The following is a 9,189-nucleotide window of genomic DNA, read 5'->3' on the forward strand; positions in this document are numbered from 1 at the left end:
GGGTGTTTTTTAAAATGTGTTTAGTAAAGGGTTTCATTACACAGATTAGACTGCTAGTGAGCCTCCTGTTTTCAGCCTCCCAGGCCCTGGGGTTACAGGCCTGTGCCACCACGCCTAATCTCATTCACTATCTCAGCAGGTTGGAGATAACCCCCAGCCCCTGTGACTGCCCAAGCAGATGCTTTAGTCTGAGCTATCTGGCCGGCCCATGATTCTTGATTTATTTATTTACTTATTTATTTTTTTAATATTTATTTTTATTTATTACATTTATTGAGTGTGTGTGTGTGGCCAGCTCAGCCCACCAGGGGGCAGGTCTGGCTGGCATGTGCTGGGGATCGAACCGCGGTCCCTGTGCTTTGCTAAGCTTGTTTCAAGTAGGTGCTTTAGACCACTGAGCCATCTCTCCAGCCCATGATTCTTGATTTAAAAAAGAAAAATTAACCAATTTGATTTCAAGATACATGGTTTATTTTAAATCAGTTGAGAACTTTGATAAATACCTGTTGAATAATTGCTGACCTAGGGTAGTACAACTAAAGACAGTTGAAGGATTTTGGAGAAAACTGGTACTAACGCAGTCATTTGGGGCTTTTAGGTGGGAAGGTCTTTAAAGTTAGTTACTGAGGGTTTGTTAAGGGTGAAGTATGGACTTAGTATAGTGTAGGTGATTGAGGTGGAGTGAAGTTAAGCTCAGTCTGGCTGCTTTAGCACCTGGAGTGTTGGTGCGGTCTTGGGTTTCCCATCAGTGTTGCAATAGGAGACCAAGGGTGAGTGGGCTTCCAGGTTTGAGGAGTGACTGGCCTGTGGGTGAGGAGTTTCCAGCCACTAAGGCTTCTAGAATTCCCTGAGGCAGGACAATTTCAGTTTTTGTTCCCAGCCTCCAACCTAGCAAGACCCTAACTCAAAATGATGTAGTTTATAAAATAGGCATGTGTATTTTTTTTTTTTTTTAACCAGGGATTAAACTCTGGACCTTGTGTTTTCACATATGTGGCTGAGTAGCATCCATCTCTTTCCTTTTGAGATGTCTCACTATAGTTCACTACACTGGCCATGAGCTCAGGCAAACCTGAGTGCTGGGATTACAGGCATGAGCTACCAAACCCTTTCTCCTATAGGTTTTGTTGGGATAAGGAAACATGGCTGTTAGTCAGTGATCTAGGTGTGTGATCTTGGATCGGATTAAGCTAGCTGGGATGAATGGGATTTGTTTTAAGTATTGGATATGGAAGATTGAGCAAAGAATGGAATTTTAGAACTAAACATGGCAAACACTGGTTTGGTTAAAAAAAAAAATTCAGTTTTAAACATGCTAAGTTTGAGATGCCTATTAGACATCAAGCGCAGCTCTCTAATGGGCATTTGTATAAATTCTAACCTGAAAATAGGAGAATTTGGACGGGAGATGTAAAACTTTTGATCGCCTGAAAGTATGTTTTGTGATGTGATCTAAGCCCAAGAGACTAGGACAAACAAGACTCAAAAGTACCCAGGGCTCATGGGTAGGAAGAAGGATTCAGTGGGGTACTGTGAAGCAGGGGAGTTTGAAGAGAGGCATACAAGCCAAATGAGGAAGTGCCTGTAGACCTCTGATCAGGCAGAGTCAGTCACTAATTTTTAAGTTTTTTTCTTTTGGCTTTTTGAGAAAGCACCCTGCTATGCCATACTGGCTGCCCTCAAACTCAGTGATCCTGCCTCTTGCCTCCCTAGAACTGGGATCGCAGGTGTGTGATCACTAAAATTTCATCTGACAAGGAAATTGACGGGTAGCTTGAGTGGAAAAAATCTGTTTAACTTCAGCTAGACTGTTTCTTTTGAAATTTTTGAGAACAGATGAATGAACTTAGGGACAGTGTACCTCCTAGGACCTCAGAGGAAGCTCATGGAATTTTAGGACACTCGAGCCTGAGTTTCATAGCTCAGCACTCACTACTTGTGGAGGCCCAGGAGTCTGTGATGATAAACTGTACCTGCTGCTGAAGTGTCTGGACAAGACCAAGGTTTTAATTCAGGCTGCTACAGAGGTGGAAAGTGGTGATACAGGGCTAAGGGTGTAGAGATTTTTCTGGCAATGGAATTGATCTGGGGGTTGTAGATTGTGAAGGTGGATGAGAAGCTGTTAGTCAAGCAAAGGTAAAGAACATTTCAGAGATTCACATGAAAGAAATGTGAAACTCAGTAGTTTAGATTTGAGGTGGGTTTGATGTCATGAATCTCTTGGATGAGCTGGTAGGTGGTCTAGTAGGAGGGCCCTGTGTAGATTCTGGGGAAGATGTGCAGTGCCATAGGGAGCCCATGGGAGGGCTCCTGCTGGTCCCAGCCTTTGGGGGTGTGGTGGTGAGGGAGCTGGTGTAGGTAGGTGGTTTGGCTTCCTTACTATAGGATGCATCAAACCTGATACAGATTGTTCACTATGTAGTTGTGTCCTGCCTTAGCCTCCCGAGTGCTGGGGTTACAAGTATGTGTGCCACTACACCCAACTTATGTTTTCTTTTACAAGTGTTAAAACTACTTGGTAAATATCCTTATTGCTTAGCTGAGGACTTTGAAGCTCAGTGATTGGGTGATTTTCCCTAGTTCTAAAGGGAGACAAAACTGGGTTGGAGTTTGGCTCTGTCCATCACCAAAACTTATGCTCAGAACACTCACATTTCTTGTAAGGTTAAACAACTGTCTACTTCTTGTCCCCAAAGATCAGTTAGTTGAGGGCTGGGGCTATATTTCCCTTCCTGTTTAGCACAGCGCAGAGCAAGATGCCTTGCAGGAGGTCCTCACTTGTTAGGGAGCTGAATAACTGAGTACAAACTCAATCAACCTTGAGGGAAAAACGTGATAAATGCTATTAAGAGAGGACCCAGTTAGCACTGGAATGTAGAAGATGAACATGTAGGTTGGATCCTGTTTTAATCTGCTTGGGCAGAGCACTGGATGGCTTCAGCAGTGGGCATTTATTTCTCACACTTGTGGCGGTCTGGTAGTTGTGGCTAGTCCAACATCAAGCACTAGATTCTTGGAGTGTCGGACCAGGGTGTTTCCTGATGCCTAGACGGTGCCTTCTCGCTGTGTCCTCAATGGTAGATGGAGCAAACCAGTTTCCTTGGACCTAGTTTATAAAAGCACTGATTATTTGAGCATGGGCTCTCAGCACAGCCAAAGGCTTTACCTAAAGTCTTCACTTTTCTGGGTGTAGTAGCAGCGCCTGGAATCTCAGCACTAGGGAGGAAAGGGGAGGAGGACTGCACATACCAGGCCAGCCTGGGTTGCGTAGTGATACTCTGACTAAAAAAAATCCCCAAGTTAAAACAGACAAGAAAGAAAGAAAAGAACCAAACCAAAGCATCACCCTGGTGCCAACCATCACCCTGGTGCCAAGCGTGGACTCCCCAGCATTTAGGAGGCTGAGGCAGGAGGATCACTATGAATTCAAGGCCAACCTGAATTAACTAATGAGACTTTGTCTCAAAAATAAAAGATAAAAAGTCATCCTGTGTATAAGGATTTCAACATATGGATTTCTTGGGTAGCAGGTATTTAGGCCATAGCAGCTCCTGTAGTATAATAACTGTGAAGTATAATCCCCATTTTACAAATGAGGCAATTGAAACACAAAGACTAAGAAGTTTTCCTAAGATTGAACAGCCGGTGAGATTCAAATCAGATAGTGTCTCAAAGGCAGCTTTTCCACTCAAAAATACATTCTAGCAATAAAGAAATACTTTAGTAAATGTTGGTATTGTGCAAAATAGTTTAGAGAAATAATTTTCAATTGAAAGCAGAAAATTGCATATCTAGTACAATTTTACTATGTTAAAGAGAAAATACGCAGAAAAAGTACTGAAAGAAGAAAATAAAATACAGAAAGAAGAAAACATTTCAAAGGGCTGACCAAATAGCTCAGCAGATTCAAGCGCCTGCTTAGGCAGACGCAGGGGCCGGGATTTTCATCCCCGGGCCTGCCATGCTGGCCCCACCGCCAGGGTGCGCTGAGATGCCAATTGAGACTGGGCGTGGTGGTGCGGCCTGTAATCCCAGCTCTTGGGAGGCTGAAATCAGGCGGATCACTGGATCACTTACAACTTGGAGTCTGATCTACACAGTGAAACCCTGTAGATCATGTAGACCCTGACCTAAAATCCAAAACAAACAAACAAATTCAGTATGTTAGGAGTGACTGCCTTTAAGTGATAGAATTATGGATGATGTGATTTGAAGTGGCCTCAGATTCCTTTAGGGCTAAGTATCCCGTGACTATGATTTACAGTGTCTCTGCTCTCAGTACAGTTAAATATGCTGTCTCTCTACTCAGACCATCTCTTTCTAGTTTTAGATTGCTCTGACAGTAAGTTTGTTCCTTGTGTCACTATGATTTCCTTCTGCCGATTTTGATTGCCACCTATTGATATTACTTCCATGTAATCCTTTCCAAACCAAGTCTATCTTTCCGAGAAAAAAATATTGAAGTCTGAGGGTTCTTGGGTTTTCTTAGAATCTTATCTTCAGGATACCATTCTTGATTGTTTCAGTATTTCTCTAAGGTATAGTTTAGAAGGATCTTTGGTGTTCTCTGAATTAGTTCTACTTCGCATAGTTCCTGATGGCACTTACTTGTACCTGGCAGCAGCACCTCGGTAGTGTGCTTCACAAGGCAGGGATGCAGGCAGTTGTTGAATGAATGAATGAATGAATGAATGAATGAATGAATGAGCAGATTTAGTAATAGCTTTACTTTGATTGGGCAGCATCTCTGCTTTTTCCCCCCCTGTATTTAGGACAGGGTCTACAGGGTCTACAGGGTCTCACTATGTAGATCAGACTCGTAGTGGTCCTCCTGTTTTCAGCCTCCCAGGTGCTGAGATTACAGGCGCGTACCACCAAACCCAGTCTTAATCGTCATCTTGGTGGGCCCCAGGGATGGGGCCGGCGCAGCAAATGGGGGATCGAACCCTGGCCGTAGCGCTCTGCCTAAGCAGGCACTTTAGTCCTCTGAGCAATTAGGCCGGCCCTCTTCACTTCTTAGGATCTCACAGGATTTCACTACATAGATTGGATTTGTAGTAATCTGTCTGTTTTTAGCCTCCCAAGAGCTGGGATTACAGGTGTGCACCACCAAGCCCAGTCTCAGTTGTCATCTCAGCGGCCCCCGGGGGCAGGGCCAGCACTGCACACCTGGATTCAAATCCCTGCTGCTGCGTTCTGCCTAAGCAGGCGCTTTAGTCCACTAAGCTATCTGACCGGCCAATGAGCCCTTCTTCTGTGATTCCAGAAAAACCAGAGACCTTAGCCTTCAGACAGCAGTGTCTGCATAGCTAATACCCACAACAGTGTAAAGGTGACCAGGTTTGCATAACTTCTACCTGTGCTAGTTCTTGTAGAAAACTATCTTTGATAGTAATTGGTACCTTAAGGATATGTGCTTTTGGGCTGACAGAAGAAAAACTCTTCTGGTGGTGATTAAACAGGTATGCTGATCCTGTAACAGCTTCCCTCCCCGAGACTCTACCACTAAGCACTGAGCATTAAAAGGAAGTACTGGAAAAATCAGGAACCAAAGATATGTGGCTTTTTCAAACCTTGAACAGCAGCCCATAAAGAGCAATATCTCATTATATTAATGCCCTAAATAATGACAAGATTGCAAATTAAAGGATTAGTTGACAGAGCAGTCAGCATTCATGGCAGCACAGACAAATCAATAAAATAATAAAATAAAAAGAAATGGTGGGCCGGGGAGATGGCTCAGTAGCATAAGCAGTTGCCTGGAAAGCACAAGGGCCTGAGTTCAATCCCCAATACCGCAAAAAAAAAAAAAAAAAAAAAAAAGAAAGAAAGAAAGAAAAAAGAAATGGGACCTGTCTCTTGGCAGTCTATTTAGTTGAGTTTCAGCCTGGGCCACCTTGTGTCCTCCTTTCATGTACCCATGAATCCCATTTCATGGTGACACTTGTGCATCTGTTCTGCCTTTGATGATAATCAACTCTTATTAACATTCGTGAAGATTAAGTGTAGACATCTAGCATAGATGACGTATGCAGCCAAACCTAAAAGTATCGTTTTTGTGAAAACGATTCATGTTTATTTATTTAAAATATGGAACGCTTCAGGAATTTGCGTGTCATCCTTGTGCAGGGGCCATGCTAATCTTCTCTGTATCGTTCCAGTGTTAGTATGTGTGCTGCCGAAGTGAGCATGATTCATAAAGATAGACGTGGCCCATTCTGCCAGCACTGACACCAGCACTTGGTGGGCCCATGAGTGTTCACCCTGTATACAAAGCTGTAAGAGCCAAGTGTCATTGTTACAGGAGTTTGCTTGGGCTAGTTCTGTCAAATACGTTATCTTCTGGAGTTCCAGGCAGTCCTTTGAGTAGAGTGGCTTTGTTAATAGAGTCCACTCAGTCTTACAGGGAGAAGGCATCTTTTCTTTTTTAATAATTTTATTTATTTATTTATTTATTTTATTGTTATTATTATTATTATTATTATTATTATTTTGTGGAACCGGGGATTGAACTCAGCCCCTTGCGCTTGCCAGGCAAGTGCTTATCCTATCGAGCTATCTCCCCGGCCCCCAATGACACCACCTTCCACCCACAAAGGCATCTTTTCTATCCTGGACTAAAGAACAGAACATCCAACTTTTTTGTGGGCCACTGCCTTTCACATTTTGGTATGGTTTTTTTTTTTTTTTTTTTTTTTTTTGTTGCAGGGTCTCACTATGCAGCTTGGACTCATAGTGATCCTCCTGATTTTTTTTTTTTTTGCAGAACTAGGGATGTGAACTCAGGCCTTTGTACTTGCCAGGCAAGTGCTTGTTCTGCTGAGCTATCTCCCCAGCCCCAACATTTTGGTATCTTTTTATCTTAACCTTCTGTTAAGGTAGAAGCCATTCACAGCCCTTAAAAGGACACTGTGCTCTTGCTGGGTGTGGTGATGCACACTTATAATTCTAGCACTAGGGAGGTTGAGGCAGGATGATCAACAGTTTGAGGCCAGTCTGGATTACATAGCAAGTCTGAGGCCAGCATGGACAACATAGTAAGACCCTGTCCGAAAAACAAAAAGCAAACACACACCAAAAGAAGGAAATGAACTAGCAAACCCTCTACTGTTCTACATCTGACTTGTTATCTTTTGAATGTTGCGTTTGAAAGATGTCTCAGGGCTGGTCAAATAGTTCAGTGGATTAAAGCACCTGCAAGCAGGCACAGGGGCCAGAGTTTGATCCTGGGGCACACTGAGACGGCAATTGAGACTGGGCGTGGTGGTTTGTGCCTGTAATCCCAGCTCTTGGGAGGCTGTAAACAGGTGAACCACTACCAGTCCAATCTAGTAATGAGACCCTGAACACCCTGTAGGCCCTTTCCTAAAAATACAAAAAAGAAAAAAAAAGATGTCTCAAGAGCTGAAAATTTATAACACCAGGACTATATTTTTGTTTGTATTTTATAGAATAATCTCACATACATCATCTCTACAACATCATCTTCACGGCAACTTTGCCTGGCGAGCAGATCAAGGGTCATTCTACATGTTTCATAGGTCAGAAAGCAGACTGGTAGGGATTAAGTGAAGATACATCTAGTAAGTCATGGAGCCATAATCTGATTGCCTGAGTCCAAGACCCCAGCATTCTTCACTACGCCATATCTCTGGTGCTATTTACCCTACTTCTTTGTAGGTTTTTGTTGTTGTTTTGTGTTTCTATATTTTCTTTCACTAATTATTTAGACCCAATTTCCTTCAAAGTTTTCCATGGGCCAGGAACCCTGAGATTCATTATCTGAGTCCAAATATTCCATCATCTGTGTTACCAGGTACTAAACAAAGCCTGGTGGTGATGACTGCTTCTCATCTGGACCTTCACAATAGGTTCCTTCTTAATGATTTTAATTTGTTTCTGAAAACCCTGCCACTGATTTAAAAGCTGTTAAATAATCACTTTTATGAGCAAAATTGATGTGTTCTATCACTGCACAAAATGTTCAAGTTTCCCAAAGAGGAAAAATATATCAATTGAGAAGTGAATAATAAAAGCTTAGAAAACCAGTGGGCAATAATTTGAGGTGTTTGGATACCAACTAATGTACACAAATTCCTGTCTTGCACTAACTTCTAGAGTTAGCTCAGACCTTACAAGTTAAAGGGCGAGATTCACAATGAGGTTGCCATCATTTCAAATGCCAGCTCCACTTTGGGAGTCTCTGGATGTTCTGGTTAAAACATGAAGTGTCCCCCAAAGCCTCATGTACTGGGGGCTTCATCTCCAATGAAGCAATGTTCAGAGTTGGGGTCATGAGCTGACAGGTTAGAACTCAAAGTTCTCCAGGCACCCTGCCCCCAAACTCTCTCCCCCTTGGTCCCACGCAGAGCCAAACCCTGAACCTCAGAACAGGTCCACCTGACTCTGATTCAACCACAAGGAAGACAAATAATATCCACCTGTGACTTGGCTTCCTACAAAGTTTCCTGTTCCCCCTTTTTTTGGTGCTGTCTTGGTCTGCAAGGCAGCTTTCCGTGTGAGCTTCCATCTCTGCGTGAGCTTCCAATAAAACTGCTTTTACTTAAGTTAATATGCCTGGTCGGGTTTAGCGTGGGTTCGGCTGCCTCACTTTTTTGACCTTTCACTGACTTCATTTGGTTAATGAACTCCATTATTGAGTTCATAAATGAATGGGCTATGAGGCCTGGCTGGAGGAAGTAGGTCACTGGGGATGTGCCGTGAAGGGTGCGTCATCTGTTCTCTGCTCTTTCCCAGGGCTTCCTGGCTTCTGTGACTGGAGCAGCCTTGCTCTGCCATGATATCTCTGGCTCTGAGCTGATTACAGACTGATCTCTCTGAAACTGTGAGCTAAAAATTAAACGTTCCTCCTTTAAGGTGTGTATGTTGGGCGTTATATCCCAGCTACAGAAAGCAGATCAACACACTGGGCATCTGCATTGCTGACCAACTGGTCAGAAATTTGGAAGTTTCCCATAAATCCCTTCGGGCTTGACATTTGTTAGAATGGTTCACAGAACTCAAGAGAAACACTTTTTAGTTTTAGAATAAAGGATAAAAATCAGGACCAGCCAAATGAAGAGACATACAAGGTGAGGTATGAGAGGGTCCTAGACACAAAGTTTCTGTATCTTTTCCTGAGGGAATTGGTGTCTCCTTCCTGTCACATTGCTATGTTCAGCAACCAGG

The 9,189-nt window shown here is 43.1% G+C and overlaps 1 non-coding gene across 1 annotated transcript; it reads right to left on the reverse strand.

The window, feature by feature from the left end:
- Positions 1-6,084: 6,084 nt before the first annotated feature.
- Positions 6,085-6,191, reverse strand: LOC111818803. The gene has a single exon (XR_002822704.1). It is a non-coding gene; the product is annotated as a U6 spliceosomal RNA (small nuclear RNA).
- Between the last annotated feature and the right edge of the window lie 2,998 nt (positions 6,192-9,189).

Source organism: Octodon degus, unplaced genomic scaffold (assembly GCF_000260255.1).
Source record: "Octodon degus isolate 3935 unplaced genomic scaffold, OctDeg1.0 scaffold00102, whole genome shotgun sequence".
NCBI lineage: Eukaryota > Metazoa > Chordata > Mammalia > Rodentia > Octodontidae > Octodon > Octodon degus.